Source organism: Stenella coeruleoalba (assembly GCF_951394435.1).
Source record: "Stenella coeruleoalba genome assembly, chromosome: 2".
Lineage (NCBI taxonomy): Eukaryota > Metazoa > Chordata > Mammalia > Artiodactyla > Delphinidae > Stenella > Stenella coeruleoalba.
Window position 1 is genome coordinate 37,753,662 of NC_137147.1, and position 16,660 is coordinate 37,770,321.

The 16,660-nt window shown below is 41.2% G+C and overlaps 1 protein-coding gene across 5 annotated transcripts in view; it reads left to right on the forward strand.

Annotated features, from left to right (window-relative positions):
- The window catches only part of KCNH5 (potassium voltage-gated channel subfamily H member 5), a gene marked incomplete at both ends in the record, with an annotated part of 574,893 nt that overhangs the window by 116,804 nt on the left and 441,429 nt on the right, over nt 1-16,660 (forward strand). For 2 of the 5 annotated variants that reach the window (XR_013827025.1, XR_013827026.1), the window contains 2 exons: nt 7,004-7,248; nt 15,589-15,647. The exons of 2 other annotated variants lie outside the window; for them this stretch is intronic. Of the gene's footprint in view, nt 1-7,003; nt 7,249-15,588; nt 15,648-16,660 lie in introns of those variants that run through there. One more of the 5 variants, XR_013827027.1, reaches the window with a different exon arrangement.

Here is a 16,660-nt window from a genome sequence, read left to right on the forward strand (position 1 = left end):
TAACTGTATGAGAAAGATGAGTACCAATCTCGACAATATACCATACACGAGGGCTTCCCTGGTGGCGCAGTGGTTGAGAGTCCGCCTGCCGATGCAGGGGACACGGGTTCGTTCCCCTGTTTGGGAGGATCCCACATGCCGCGGAGTGGCTGGGCCCGTGAGACACGGCCAATGGGCCTGCGTGTCCGGAGCCTGTGCTCCGCAACAGGAGAGGCCACAACAATGAGAGGTGTGCATACCGCAAAAAAAAAAAAAAAAATATATATATATATATATATATATATATATATATATATATATATATATATATATAAAATACACAAAATTGATTCAAAATTGGAGAATATCTTTCTGACTTTGGGACACTCAGATTTCTATTTTATTTATTTATTTATTTTACATCTTTATTGGAGTATAATTGCTTTACAATGGTGTGTTAGTTTCTGCTTTATAACAAAGTGTATCAGTTAGACATACAGATATGTTCCCATATCTCTTCCCTCTTGCATCTCCCTCCCTCCCACCCTCCCTATCCCACCCCTCCAGGCGGTCACAAAGCACCCAGCTGATCTCCCTGTGCTATGCGGCTGCTTCCCACTAGCTATCTACCTTACGTTTGGTAGTGTATATATGTCCATGCCTCTCTCTCGCTTTGTCACAGCTTACCCTTCCCCCTTCCCATATCCTCAAGTCCATTCTCTAGTAGGTCTGTGTCTTTATTCCTGTCTTACCCCTAGATTCTTCATGACATTTTTTCCCCTTAAATTCCATATATATGTGTTAGCATACGGTATTTGTCTTTCTCTTTCTGACTTACTTCACTCTGTATGACAGACTCTAGGTCTATCCATCTCATTACAAATAGCTCGATTTTGTTTCTTTTTATGGCTGAGTAATATTCCATTGTATATATGTGCCACATCTTCTTTATCCATTCATCCGATGATGGACACTTAGGTTGTTTCCATCTCTGGGCTATTGTAAATAGAGCTGCAATGAACATTTTGGTACATGACTCTTCTTGAATTATGGTTTTCTCAGGGTATATGCCCAGTAGTGGGATTGCTGGGTCATGTGGTAGTTTTATTTGTAGTTTTTTAAGGAACCTCCATATTGTTCTCCACAGTGGCTGTATCAAGTTACATTCCCACTAGCAGTGCAAGAGGTTCCCTTTTCTCCACACTCTCTCCAGCATTTATTGTGTGTAGATATTTTGAAGATGGCCATTCTGACCTGTGTGAGATGATATCTCATTGTAGTTTTGACTTGCATTTCTCTAATGATTAATGATGTTGAGCATTCTTTCATGTGTTCGTTGGCAGTCTGTATACCTACTTTGGAGAAATGTCTATTTAGGTCTTCTGCCCATTTTTGGATTGCGTTGTTTGGTTTTTGTTATTGAGCTGCATGAGCTGCTTGTAAATTTTGGAGATTAATCCTTTGTCAGTTGCTTCATTTGCAAATATTTTCTCCCATTCTGAGGGTTGTCTTTTGGTATTGTTTATGGTTTCCTTTGCTGTGCAAAAGCTTTTAACTTTCATTAGGTCCCATCTGTTTATTTTTATTTTTATTCCATTTCTCTAGGAGGTGGGTCAAAAAGGATCTTGCTGTGATTTATGTCATAGAGTGTTCTGCCTATGTTTTCCTCTAAGAGTTTGATAGTTTCTGGCCTTACATTTAGGTCTTTAATCCATTTTGAGCTTATATTTGTGTATGGTGTTATGGAGTGATGTAATCTAATACTTTTACATGTACCTGTCCAGTTTTCCCAGCAACACTTATTGAAGAGGCTGTCCTTTCTCCACTGTACATTCCTGCCTCCTTTATCACAGATAAGGTGACCATATGTGCGTGGGTTTATCTCTGGGCTTTCTATCCTATTCCATTGATCTATCTTTCTGTTTTTGTGCCAGTACAAAGCTACAGTAGTATAGTCTGAAGTCAGGGAGCCTGATTCCTCCAGCTCCGTTTTTCGTTCTCAAAATTGCTTTGGCTATTCGGGATCTTTTGTGTTTCCATACAAATTGTGAAAGTTTTTGTTCTAGTTCTGTGAAAAATGCCAGTGGTAGCTTGATACAGATTGCATTGAATCTGTAGATTGCTTTTGGTAGTAGAGTCATTTTCACAATGTTGACTCTTCCAATCCAAGAACATGGTATATCTTTCCATCTATTTGTATCATCTTTAATTTCTTGCATCAGTGTCTTATAATTTTCTGCATAGAGGTCTTTTGTCTCCTTAGGTAGGTTTATTCCTAGATATTTTATTCTTTTTGTTGCAATGGTAAATGGGAGTGTTTTCTTGATTTCACTTTCAGATATTTCATCATTAGTGTATAGGAATGCAAGAGATTTCTGTGCATTAATTTTGTATCCTGCTACCTTACCAAATTCATTGATTAGCTCTACTAGTTTTCTGGTAGCATCTTTAGGATTCTCTATGTATAGTATCATGTCATCTGCAAACAGTGACAGGTTTACTTCTTCTCTTCTGATTTGGATTCCTTTTATTTCCTTTTCTTCTCTGATTGCTGTGCCTAAAACTTCCAAAACTATGTTGAATAAGAGTGGTGAGAGTGAGCAACCTTGTCTTGTTCCTGATCTTAGTGGAAATGCTTTCAGTTTTTCACCATTGAGGATGATGTTGGCTGTGGGTTTGTCATATATGACCTTTATTATGTTGAGGCAAGTTCCCTCTATGCCTACTTTCTGCAGGGTTTTTTTCATAAATGGGTGTTGAATTTTGTCGAAAGCTTTCTCTGCATCTATTGAGATGATCATATGGTTTTTATCCTTCCATTTGTTAATATGGCATATCACGTTGATTGATTTGCGTATACTGAAGAATCTTGCATTCCTGGAATAAACCCCACTTGATCATGGTGTACGATCTGTTTAATGTGCTGTTTGATTCTGTTTGCTTGTATTTTTGCATCTATGTTCATCAGTGATATTGGCCTGTAGTTTTCTTTCTTTGTGACATCTTTGTCTGGTTTTGGTATCAGGGTGATGGTGGCCTCATAAAATGAGTTTGGGAGTGTTCCTCCCTCTGCTATATTTTGGAAGAGTTTGAGAAGGATAGGTGTTAGCTCTTCTCTAAATGTTTGATAGAATTCACCTGTGAAGCCATCTGGTCCTGGGCTTTTGTTTGTTGGAAGATTTTTAATCACAGTTTCAATTTCAGTGCTTGTGATGGGTCTGTTCATATTTTCTATTTCTTCCTGATTCAGTCTTGGCAGGTTGTTCATTTCTAAGAATTTGTCCATTTCTTCCAGGTTGTCCATTTTATTGGCGTATAGTTGCTTGTAGTAGTCTCTCATGATATTTTGTATTTCTGCAGTGTCAGTTGTTACTTCTCCTTTTTCATTTCTAATTCAATCGATTTGAGTCTTCTTCCTTTTTTTCTTGATGAGTCCAGCTAATGGTTTATCAATTTTGTTTATCTTCTCAAAGAGCCAGCTTTTAGTTTTATTGATCTTTGCTATCATTTCCTTCATTTCTTTTTCATTTATTTCTGATCTGATTTTTATGATTTCTTTCCTTCTGCTAACTTTGGGGGTTTTTTGTTCTTGTTTGTGTAATTGCTTTAGGTGCAAGGTTAGGTTTTTTATTTGAGATGTTTCCTGTTTCTTAAGGTAGGATTGTATTGCTATAAACTTCCCTCTTAGAACTGCTTTTGCTGCATCCCATAGATTTTGGGTCGTCGTGTCTCCATTGTCATTTGTTTCTAGGTATTTTTTAATTTCCTCTTTGATTTCTTAAGTGATCACTTCGTTATTAAGTAGTGTATTGGTTAGCCTCCATGTGTTTGTATTTTTTACAGATCTTTTCCTGTAATTGATATCTAGTCTCATAGCGTTGTGGTCGGTAAAGATACTTGAACAATTTCAGTTTTCTTAAATTTACCAAGGCTTCATTTGTGACCTAAAATATGATCTATCCTGGAGGATGTTCCATGAGCACTTGAGAAAAATGTATATTCTGTTGTTTTTGGGTGGAATGTCCTATAAATATCAATTAAGTCCATCTTGATTAATGTATCATTTAAAGCTTGTATCTCCTTATTTATTTTCATTTTGGATGATTTGTCCATTGGTGAAAGTGGGGTGTTAAAGTCCCCTACTATGAATGTGTTACTGTTGATTTCCCCTTTTATGGCTGTTAGTATTTGCCTTATGTTTTGAGGTGCTCCTATGTTGGGTGCATAAATATTTACAATTGTTATATCTTCTTCTTGGATTGATCCCTTGATCATTATATAGTGTCCTTCTTTGTCTCTTGTAATAGTCTTTATTTTAAAGTCTATTTTGTCTGATATGAGAAGTGCTATTCCAGCTTTCTTTTGGTTTCCATTTGCATGGAATATCTTTTTCCATCCCCTCACTTTCAGTCTGTATGTGTTTCTAGGTCTGAAATGGGTCTCTTGTAAACAGCAAATATATGGGTCTTGTTTTTGTATCCATTCAGCCAATCTGTGTCTTTTGGTGGGAGCATTTAGTCCATTTACATTTAAGGTAATTATCGATATGTATGTTCCTATTCCCATTTTCTTAATTGTTTTGGGTTCATTATTGTAGGTCTTTTCCTTCTTTTGTGTTTCTTGCCTAGAGAAGTTCCTTTAGCATTTGTTGTAAAGCTGGTTTGGTTGTGCTGAACTCTCTCAGCTTTTGCTTGTCTGTAAAGGTTTTAATTTCTCCATCAAATCTGAATGAGATCCTTGCTTGGTAGAGTAATCTTGGTTGCAGGTTTTTCTCCTTCATCACTTTAAATATGTCCTGCCAGTCCCTTCTGGGTTGCAGAGTTTCTGCTGAAAGATCAGCTGTTAACCTTATGGGAATTCCCTTGTGTGTTATTTGTCCCTTGCTGCTTTTAATACGTTTTCTTTGTATATAATTTTTGACAGTTTGATTAATATGTGTCTTGGCATATTTCTACTTGGATTTATCCTGTATGGGACTCTCTGTGCTTCCTGGACTTGATTATCTATTTCCTTTCCCATATTAGGGAAGTTTTCCACTATAATCTCTTCAAATATTTTCTCAGTCCCTTTCTTTCTCTCTTCTTCTGGAACCCCTATAATTCGAATGTTGGTGCATTTGATGTTGTCCCAGATGTCTCTGAGACTGTCCTCAGTTCTTTTCATTCTTTTTTCTTTATTCTGCTCTGCAGTAGTTATTTCCACTATTTTATCTTCCAGGTCACTTATTCCAGGTTCTTCTGCCTCAGTTATTCAGCTATTGATCCCATCTAGAGTATTTTTAATTTCTTTTATTGTGTTGTTCATTGTTGTTTGTTTCATCTTTAGTTCTTCTAGGTCCTTGTTAAATATTTTTTGCATTTTGTCTATTCTATTTCCAAGATTTTGAGGCATGGACATATATACACTACCAAACGTAAGGTAGATAGCTAGTGGGAAGCAGCCGCATAGCACAGGGAGATCAGCTCGGTGCTTTGTGACCACCTGGAGGGGTGGGATAGGGAGGGTGGGAGGGAGGGAGACGCAAGCGGGAAGAGATATGGGAACATATATATATATATAACTGATTCATTTTGTTGGGAAGCTGAAACTAACACACCATTGTAAAGCAATTATACTCCAATAAAGATGTTTAAAAAAAAAAGAAAAGGAAAAAAAAGATTTTTGATCATCTTTACTATCATTATTCTGAATTCTTTTTCAGGTAGACTGCCTATTTCCTCTTCATTTGTTAGGTCTGGTGCGTTTTTATATTGCTCCTTCATCTGCTGTGTGTTTTTCTGTCTTCTCATTTTGCTTATCTTACTGTGTTTGGGGTCTCCTTTTTGCAGGCTGCAGGTTCGTAGTTCCCGTTGTTTTTGGTGTCTGTCCCCAGTGGCTAAGGTTGGTTCAGTGGGTTGTATAGGCTTCCTTGTGGGGGGGACTAGTGCCTGTGTTCTGGTGGATGAGGCTGGATCTTGTCTTTCTGGTGGGCAAGTCCACGTCTGGTGGTGTGTTTTGGGGTGTCTGTGGACTTATTATGATTTTAGGCAGCCTCTCTGCTAATGGGTGGGGTTGTGTTCCTGTCTTGCTAGTTGTTTGGCATAGGGTGTCCAGCACTGTAGCTTGCTGGATGTTGAGTGAAGCTGGGTGCTGGTGTTGAGATGGAGATCTCTGGGAGATTTTCGCCGTTTGATATTATGTGGAGCTGGGAGGTCTCTTGTGGACCAGTGTCCTGAATTTGGCTCTCCCACCTCAGAGGCACAGCACTAACTCCTGGCTGCTGCACTAAGAGCCTTTCATCCACATGGCTCAGAATAAAAGGGAGAAAAAGTAGAAAGAAAGAATTATTAGAAGTAGAAAGAGAGAAAGAAAGAAAGAAAGAAAGGAGGGAGGGAGGGAGGGAGAAAGGAAGGAGGGAAGTAAGGAAAAACAGAAAGGAGATAAAGTACAATAAAATAAATTAAGATAAAATATAATAAAGTTATTAAAATAAAGTAATTATTAAGAGAAAAAAATTATATATATATATATATATATATATATATATATATATAAACGGACGGATAGAACCCTAGGACAAATGGTGGAAGCAAAGCTATACAGACAAAATCTCACACAGAAGCATACACATACACACTCAGAAAAAGAGGAAAAGTGGAAAAAATCATAAGTCTTGCTCTCAAAGTCCACCTCCTTAATTTGGGATGATTCCTTGTCTATTCAGGTATTCCACAGATGCAGGTACGTCAAGTTGATTGTGGAGCTTTAATCCGCTGTTTCTGAGGCTGCTGGGAGAGATTTCCCTTTCTCTTCTTTGTTCGCACAGCTCCCAGGGGCTCAGCTTTGGTTTTGGCCCCGCCTCTGCGTGTAGGTCGCCGTAGGGCATCTGTTCTTTTGTTCAGACAGGACGGGGTTAAAGGAGCCGCTGACTCGGGGACTCTGGCTCACTCAGGCCGGGGGGGAGGGAGGGGCATGGAGTGCGGGGCGGGCCTGCGGCGGCAGAGGCCGGCGTGACGTTGCTCCAGCCTGAGGCGTGCCGTGCGTTTTCCCAGAGGAGTTGACCCTGGATCCCGGGACCCTGGCAGTGGCGGGCTGCACAGGCTCCCAGGAGGGGAGGTGTGGATAGTGACCTGTGTTCGCTCACAGGCTTCTTGGTGGCGGCAGCAGCAGCCTTAGCGTCTCATGCCCTTCTCTGGGGTCCGCGCTTTTAGCCGCGGCTCGCGCCCGTCTCTGGAGCTCCTTTAAGCAGCGCTCTTAATCCCCTCCCCTCGCGCACCAGGAAACAAAGAGGTAAGAAAAAGTCTCCTGCTCTTCGGCAGGTCCAGACTTTTCCCTGGACTCCCTCCCGGCTAGCCGTGGCGCACAAACCCCCTGTAGGCTGTGTTCACGCCACCAACCCCAGTCGTCTCCCGGCGCTCCGACTAAAGCCCGAGCCTCAACTCCCAGCCCCCGCCTGCCCCGGCGGGTGAGCAGACAAGCCTCTCGGGCTGGTGAGTGCCGGTCGGCCCTGATCCTGTGTGCGGGAATCTCTCCGCTTTGCCCTCCTCACCGCTGTTGCTGCGCTCTCCTCTGCGGCTCCGAAGCTTCCCCCTCCGCCACCCGCAGTCTCTGCCCGCGAAGGGGCTTCCTAGTGTGTGGAAACTTTCCCTCTTTCAGAGCTCCCTCCCACTGGTGCAGGTCCCGTCCCTATCCTTTTGTCTCTGTTTTTTCTTTTTTTCTCTTTTGCCCTACCCAGGTACGTTGGGGGTTTGTTGCCTTTGGGAGGTCTGAGGTCTTCTGCCAGCGTTCAGTAGGTGTTCTATAGGAGTTGTTCCACGTGTAGATGTATTTTTGGTGTATCTGTGGGGAGGAAGGTGATCTCCGCGTCTTACTCTTCCGCCATCTTCCCGGAAGCCCACACAGATTTCTTAGCAGGATACGAAAAGCATTAGTTATAGAAGAAAAATATGATAAATTGGACTTCAGTTAAAAACCTCAATTCATCTAAAGGCATCATTAAGAAAATCAACAGATAAGTCACAGACTGGGAGACAATGTCTGTAATCCATGTATCTGACAAAGAATTCACAACCAGAATATAAACAAGACCTGCTGTAACTAATAAATCAAAACCCACACCATCCACATAAGAAAATTGACAAGGGCTTCCCTGGTGGCGCAGTGGTTGGGGGTCCGCCTAACGCTGCAGGGGACAGGGGTTTGTGTCACGGTCCGGGAGGATCCCGCGTGCTGCTGAGCGGCTGGACCGGTGAGCCATGGCCGCTGGGCCTGCGCGTCCGGAGCCTGTGCTCCGCAGTGGGAGAGGCCACAGCCGTGAGAGGCCCGTGTGCTGCAAAAATAAATAAATAAATAAAAAGAAAATGGACAAAATAGTTAAATAAGCATTTTATTCAGAAGATATAAAAATGGACGACAAACACATGAAAAGTACTCAACATCATTTGTCATCAGGAGAATACAATTTAGAACCATAGTGTGATGTCACGTTACACCTACCAGAATGTCCCAAATTAAAACGACTGACAACACCAAATGCTGGAGAGGATGTGGGGCAACTGGAACTTCCGTGCTTTGCTAGCGGGAATGTAAAACAGCACAACTATTTTGGAGAAACAGTTTGACAGTTTTTTATAAAATTAAATATATAATTACTTTATAATCCAGTAATCCTATTCCTGGGTATTTAGCCAAGAAAAATGAAAATGTATGTTAAAAAGACTTGTACAAGAATGTTCATCCCAGCTTTATTTATAATACCCTCAAAATGGGACTAAGCCACATGTCCATAAATAGAAGAATAGGAAAATAAAATCGAAAAATATTCACACAATGGAATATTGCATAGTTTTGAGAATGAATAAATTATTGCTAAATGCAACAGTATTGGCAAATCTTAAAGGTATAATGAATGAAAGCAGCTAGCCAAAAAAGAGCACAGTACTATATTATTTCTTTTATATGAAGTTCAAGAACAGGGAGAACCAGTCTATAGTGATAGAAATCAGAATAATTATTGCCTCTGTGGAGATGACTAGAAGGGGCAAAATAAACTTGCTCGGGTGATTAAAAAGCGTTATATCTTGGTTGGGGTTAAGTGAGCTTATATATAATTGTCAAAATTCATCAAATTGTATCCTTAAGATCTGTATGTAAATGATAATTCTATTAAAAAATAAAAATAAAAAGAAGCCCCCCCCCCAATCATGGTAAGGAACTGAATGCTGCAAAGAAAAAGAAAACTCTCCTGTAGCCCACATTCTATAATCCAATAGGTACAATTTCTTCAAAATTAACCTAGACTGGTAATTACCTTATTTAACAAAAATATATTGTGTACCTCTTGTGTATGAGGCATGTTCTCTCATAGGAATTAGTGAACAGAGCAAAAAATAGCCTTGTTTTCATGTGCTTTACCTTTTAGGGGAAGTAAAGGATGGGGGTGGAGGGAAAAGCAAAATATAAGCAAGCAAACATCTTAAAGGATAAACTAATTTCAGATATGTGCCATGAAGAAAACTGACTGGGAGAAGAGGTATTTTAGGTGACGTAATGAGGGAAGACTTCTTTGAGGAGGAGGTGACATTTGAGCCGAGTCTTACATGATAAGAAAGCCAGCTGTGTGAAGATCTGTGGGAAGAGTATTTCAGGCAGAGGAGACAGCCAGTGTACAGGTCCTATGGTGACAGTAAGTGTGGCACATTGAAAGAAAGGCAGAAGTTCTCTGTGTGACAGGGCATAGTCGGCAATGGCGAGAGGGGTAGACAGTAAAAGTGATCTTGTATCTGCTATTTATGGCTATGTGGATTCTCACTTGATTGTTTTGAATATAAATATCCCTGGCCAGTGTCCAAATCATTTTATGGATTTACATGAGAATATACTTTGCAAACTGAAAATAACTAAATGCATTTGGTTATTATTGCTATTATTTTTTAAAAATTAATTTACTTATTTTTATTTATTTATTTTTGCCTGCGTTGGGTCTTCGTTGCTGCACGTGGGCTTTCTCTAGTTGTGGCGCACGGTGGCTACTCTTCGCTGGGGTGCACGGGCTTCTCATTGTCTTGGCTTCTCTTGTTGAGGAGCATGGGATCTAGGGGCACGGGCTTCAGTAGTTGTGGCTCGTGGGCTCTAGAGCGCAGGCTCAGTAGTTGTGGTGCACGGGCTTAGTTGCTCCGTGGCATATGGGATCTTCCTGGACCAGGGCTTGCACCCTGGTCCCCTGCATTGTCAGGCAGATTCTTAACCACTGTGCCACCAGGGAAGCCCCATTGCTATTATTTTTAATGATTAAATATTTGTATGTTTTCATCAGTAAGCCCTACTTGTAAAAACTCTGCTTTTTTATTGCTTAGTAATCAAAGTTATAGTGGAACAATTAGAAAACTATAGATAGAGACAAAAGAACTTTTTAAAAAGCCCTGTAGTTATCTTAGTTATATAACTCTGAACATAATCATATATATTAACTAACCATGTTGTACTGTTCTGAAAATTGATATCACTACCCTATTTCCATGTCACTTAATATGTATCAAAATATTACTTAAAAGGCTACATAGTGAACCACTGTGCAAATGTACAATAATTAAATCCTCTAATCTTGAATATTTAGGTTGTTTTCTCCTCTGCATCATCATAAATGATTGTGCATCTTTGCGCTCATCCCTAATTGCTTTTGGGATAGAGTTTTGGAATTGAAGTTCCTTTTGTTATATACTAATTGACCTTCCCAGTGTCTGTACCAATATAATGAACTGTTTCAGGGTAACTTTTTCCGTTATAAAAGTTACCTGGAAAAAATGACAGTGTTCTTTTGTTTTGTAGGCACATTCTGAACCAGGAAATGTGCTGTTTTGGTTTTTAGAAAGTCAAGTCCAAGACAAAAGCTTTGTCTGAAAAAAAAGAATAAAGGCTATGCTCCAGTGGAAAAGTGTGGCTCAGGGGTTGACCCATTATGCTTCCTTCTTCCTGTTTGGCTAGTGTGTTACTGGAATCATTACGTGGTTGTATTACGAGGGGAAAGAATGAGAAGGAGACAGTGGTAATAGGATGAAGAGATTAGGTGCAGACAGAGCCTAGAAACAGGGTGAGGGAGATAGCATGAGCCTGCTGTGGTAGCACATGTCCACCTCCCAATCCCCTGAACTTGTGTTATTACACATGGCAAAGGGGACTTTGCAGATGTGATTAAGCTATGCATCTTGAGTTAGGGAGATCATCCAGGATTATCCAGGTGGGCTCAATGTAAGTATAGGGGTCCCTATAAGTGAAAGAGGGAGGCAGAAGAATCACAGTCAGAGAAGGAGATGTGATAACAGAAGTAGAGGTCAGGGTTATGCAGTTGCTGGCTAGAAGGAGGTAGCCTCTAAAAACTGGGAAAGGCAAGGAAATCCCCCCAGAGCCTCTAAAAGGAATGCAGCCCTGCCAACACCTTGATTTTAGCCGTTAAGCCACCAGGGAGATCCATTTTGGACTTCCTACCTCCAGAATTTTAAGATAATAAATTTGTTTTGTTTTAAGCCACTTAGTTTGTGATAATTAGTTATAGCAGCAGTAGGAAAGTAATACAGGGGCTGAATTTAACAGGGGGAGTTAGGGAAGTTATGTGATTTGAAAGAATATGAATATTTGCAGAATGAGTTTGATGTTTAGGTGGAGAGACAGTGATGAAGGTAGGTAACGTATGTGTGAAACTGCAGGGAGTGGGTAGATCTGCATAAGGTGACTTTTTTTTTTTGCGGTACGCGGGCCTTTTTTTTCTCTTTTTTTTGTGGTACGCGGGCCTCTCACTGTTGCGGCCTCTCCCGTTGCGGAGCACGGGCTCCAGATGCACAGGCTCAGCGGCCATGGCTCACGGGCCCAGCCGCTCCGCGGCATGTGGGATCTTCCCGGACCGGGGCACGAACCTGTGTCCCCTGCATCGGCAGGCGGACTCTCAGCCACTGTGCCACCAGGGAAGCCCAAGGTTGACTCTTGAATAAGGTTGACTCCAAGACCTGAATAAGGTTGACTCCTGAGGCCACCACCCCCTCAGTACTTGTAATTTTCCTTCATAGCACTACTTGAAGTTAAATATATATTTATATAAATAATATATAATATGTTATCAATATATATTTATATTTTTGTGTAATTATTATTTAACCTCTGTCTTGCATTCTAGACTGCAAAATCTATGAGGGCAGAGAGTGTTTCGATGATCGTACTCTTCTGAGCAGAGCCATAATAACTAATTAAGAACAAATGGGCATGATAAAGATTAAGGTGAATGAATAAACTGGGGGAAGAAATTGATGATGGGTAAATAGAAAATAATAGAAAATCTAATAAGGAGGGAACCTAACATATAGCCAACTTCTTGTAGGTGTAAAACTCCTTACATTGGCTCTAGTGATTTTCAGCCAGCAGGAGGTACTATTCTCTTTTGCAGTTCTGCTGGCATAGTGATTGATTAAGAGCAGGTGGGGGTTTTGGAACTAGACTTCTTTGGTTCAAATCCATATAGCTATGCATACTGTTCCTTGTATAGGTCTCTAACATGCTCAAACGTGATACATGTCAGATAAGCTGGGCTAAAGTATAGCAAAAGGGTCCATCCATCCATCCATCCATCCAGTTCAGTGGTTAGGAGAGCACAAGTCATGGAGTCAGGGTTCTGTCTCAGCTCTGCCAATTACTATGTGGCCTTGGGTAAGTTACTTAAAACTCAATTATTTATAAAACAGGAACACTAATAGGATTGTGTTGTAAGAATTAGATATAAAACTATTAGAATAATTCCTGGCACATAGTCATTGATAAATATTATCTATTATTGTTAATTGAATAGGATCAATTTTGGTTTAATAGAAAGAAGCAGAAACCAAGTCTGCTGCTAACAGCTGTGTGACTGTGGCCAGATTTTTCCTCTCTGGTTAGGCGAAGGGATTGTTCTACACCAGTGATTCTCAATCTTTAATGCACAAATGAACTGCTTGAAGGTCTTTGGAAAATGCAGGTTCGATTCAGTAGGTCGGGGGTAGAAGATGAGATTCTGCACTCCTAACACACTCCCAGGTGATGCTGGTGGTTCAAGGACCACACTTTGGGAGGCAAAGAACTAGACAAGCTCTAAGTTCTAGCATCAATATTTCTGCTGTTGGTATCATCATCCTGCTAGTTTCCCAGGCTATATAAATCTTGCAGTTTACATCAACTTTTTCTTCCTTCTCATTGTCTAAATCCAATCTTTTTTTTTTTTTTTTTTTTTTACTGATTTTGTTTCCTCTTTGAAAATGTCTTTTCAATGACCTCTGAACCTAAATTATGTTAGAATAATTTAGAAAATTGACACAACTGCTTGATTATGTAGCCATTAAAAATTGTTAAGAAGAATCTTAACATGGCAAAATTCGTATAATTTAATATTGTGAATATAAAAATATACATCATGTATGAGTGAATCTAGGGAGATGCCCTTCTCCCACCTGATGCTACATACAGGGGAAAATAAAGTAGGAAGGAAATGCCCCAAAGGGGTTGAGTTTGGATGATAGAAATATGGTTCTCTCTAGGTATGTATGTTTTCCTTTCTTTTTCTATAGTTTCTTTAGTGAATACTTATCATTTGGAAAATGAAAACATTGTTTTCAAAGAATTATCAGACCAGAATCCTTCCAATTCAAAGGTATTTCTGGAACCCTTAGGGACGGTTGGCCTCCTTTCTCTCATAAGTGTCTTTATAGACCCCCCTCTTTATTCTTTGTCTTCTGGCTTCACTGACAGGAAAGTCCCCACTCTCCAAAAAGATTTTTCATTTCATCTCCCCTGTGAACAAAAACTCATTTTTTCCCCCAGCTCCTGCCTGACTGAAGGGATTAACCTCTTTCCTAAACTTTAACGCAGTGCAGAATACTCGTCCCCGCACCACTGGGTCTCACTTCCAATGGCTACTGAGGGCATAGGCCCAGAGTTCTGACACCATCAAGAATCTTGCCCCAACTCCTTTGGGTCTGCTTTACATAAAAGGACAGGGGGAGAGTGTGGAAGGATGAAGTCAGATGTTGCCCAGCTGCAGCTTATGCCAGAAACAACTTGGGATGCAGTTCTACAGCTGCAAAGCAAACCAAGCAGCCAGCCATGTCCACAGCCGCTGAATCTCCAAGGGGAAAAGAGCCACAGGGCCAGATGTTACTTCTAGAAAAAAAATTGCTGTGCAGATCTTGGCCCCTGAATGGTACATCTGTCCAACTTATCTTCCACTTGGTCATAGATAATAAAAACTCTGCTAGGAAGGCCTGAAAAAAACAAAGAAGGAACATAACTTGTCTATGAAAAGAAAGTCATAAAATACATGTTTTTGCCAAAGCATTTATTTTGGAGTTTCTCAGATTTCTTAGCTTGAATTCATATTGAAATGTCCTTTCTGGGAGGAAAAAAGTCTTTTTATCAGCTGCTGATGAATGTTCCTCTTGATTCCAGTTTTTATTCCCATAGGGTATGTGGACGAGGCTTGGTTATTCCTTAGAGGAGAGAAGGAAAGCCCTTTTCTTGCCCTCGATTCTAGACTTTTCCAGAACAGATCTTATCCTACTGTTAAGCCATTGTACTTTCAAGGTCAGCTGGGTATGTTGGACAGGTTGTTTACTGCTCAAGGGTGGCTGATTGAGGAATATGGAGGAGGCTAGAATCTAGCTGGCGTTCTAGACGCTAGGCTGTGCCCTACACAGCTCTGCAACCAACTGTGAGGGACATCGTTTTATAAAGAACACAAAGATGCTGTCCACTTGCCAAGAGCTGTGTCGATAGGTTTACCTTTGCATGGACAGGATGCCTTTTCCTCATTAGCATAAAGTGTTATGTGGGCTTATAGGCCAACCTAACCCTTAGACCTCCAAACTGGGATCACCATCCTTTCAGCTGCTGGGCCAGCAGCACCCAAGTCTTTGTCCTGACTGCAAATAGAGAGCTTGTAGAACTCTGCCCAGGGGTCAGAGCACCAAGTCTGGCTCTGAACAGTGTCTCCATTCTGATTAGGGAGGCTTTGCCCTGAGACCCAGGCTTCCCATTTATACTTAAGAGATATACTTTCTTGCCTTATTTTTTGACCCGGATTGATGTCTCAGATACATGCCTGGTGTCTTGGTCCCTTTAAACCCAGGAACTTGTTTTGGTCTGGCAATTCAGTGTGCCGAGGAGTCAAGCACTGCCCCTGCTCCCCAGCCTGGCTGGTGCTCCGAGTTTCCCCCGTGGCTCGTTCTTGCTTGGATCTCAGAACGTGACCTGCTGCAGGGTGAACCTCCCCTTATCATTCCACTTGCCTGTCTGCACGCTCCTGCCAATTTGTCTTATGTTCCTGAAGCTGACAGCTTGCCTGACCATCTCCTTTCTCTGTTGCTATGAATCACCTGGATAGTGCGTTCTCTTTCTTGGCCTGAGCTTGTCCTTAAAGCCTAGCTGTCTTCATTGGGTGGGTCTGGTTCTCTGTTTGTTCTTCCCTAGGGTGCCTCATCCTACCTCAGGGAAGGGGGGACATACTTGGCCATCCTTTGAGATGAGGCGCTTAGCTCCAAGAAGGCCCAGCTTTATGTGACCAAATAACCACTTAAATATTATAATGAATACTTCCTAAAACTATCTCCCTACTAGGTACACAGTGTCTGAAATTCTACCAAAGGCATTGCTCCCTCCAGGGGTCCTCTGCAAAGGTAAGGAACAGTGACCAGTCAGTCACAAACACTCATCACCAAAGTTAGTAATATCATGATCTTCCCTAACGACAGGAATCCAGAGTGGTATGTGGGCATAAGAGGTCTGGGGAGAGCCGAGCAGAAGAGACTTATACAAGGAACAAGTAGTGGGGTGGGGGGGGGGCACTGAGGACAAATTTCCCATTTTTCTGCTTTTATGTGGTCCCAGTCTTGGGCAAACAGTTCACATAACTTTACACTTTGATGTGGTTTGGAATATCATGGAGGCTGAGAGCAGACTGGACAAAAACATTGTCTCTTGGGGTTAATAGAGAAAGAAACAGAAACAGGATTTGGTTATTATTTGGAAGTGAGCAGAAAAACTGAGGAAAGAACCATAACTTCACCAATTCAATAGATTATCATGTAAAACAGGGATCAAAAAATGACTAGTGTCAGAAATGCATTAGGAACAGAGGTCAGGGAAAGGATGCAGGATTACAGGTAAGTCACCCTGCAGTTAGTCCTCACATCTCCAACATTAAGCTTTGAATGTGATGTACACCCTCAGACTCTCACAGACTGTCTCTGGCACAGGTTGGAGTGCCTCACTTCCTCCATGTTAATAAGGGTAGTATGGACTGAGGGGAAGAGCTTAATATGTGATTACTAGGTCACTCAGTGGGGCTGAAGACCTTCCACTGATTTTTCTGAATCACTAGGGTTGCTTCATGGAAATTAACCTTGAGAGGTAGTGATCCAGAGGGGCGGGAACATGGCTTTGGTGTCAGCCAGGACTGGGTTCTCTCTAGTCCTGACTCAACTATTGATAATTACTAGTTGTCAGAGCCAGAGCGCTTAACCTAAGCCTCACTTTCCTCATCTGTAAACTGGTGCTAAAATAGTAGAGGGCATTATGAGGATCGCATATGTTGTTACATGGTGTGATATCACAAGGCTCCAAACAGACTGCCCGGCAGAGGGTGAGTGTGAATAGTGCCTCTGTTTTGGAGGAATTCCCTATTTTCCTA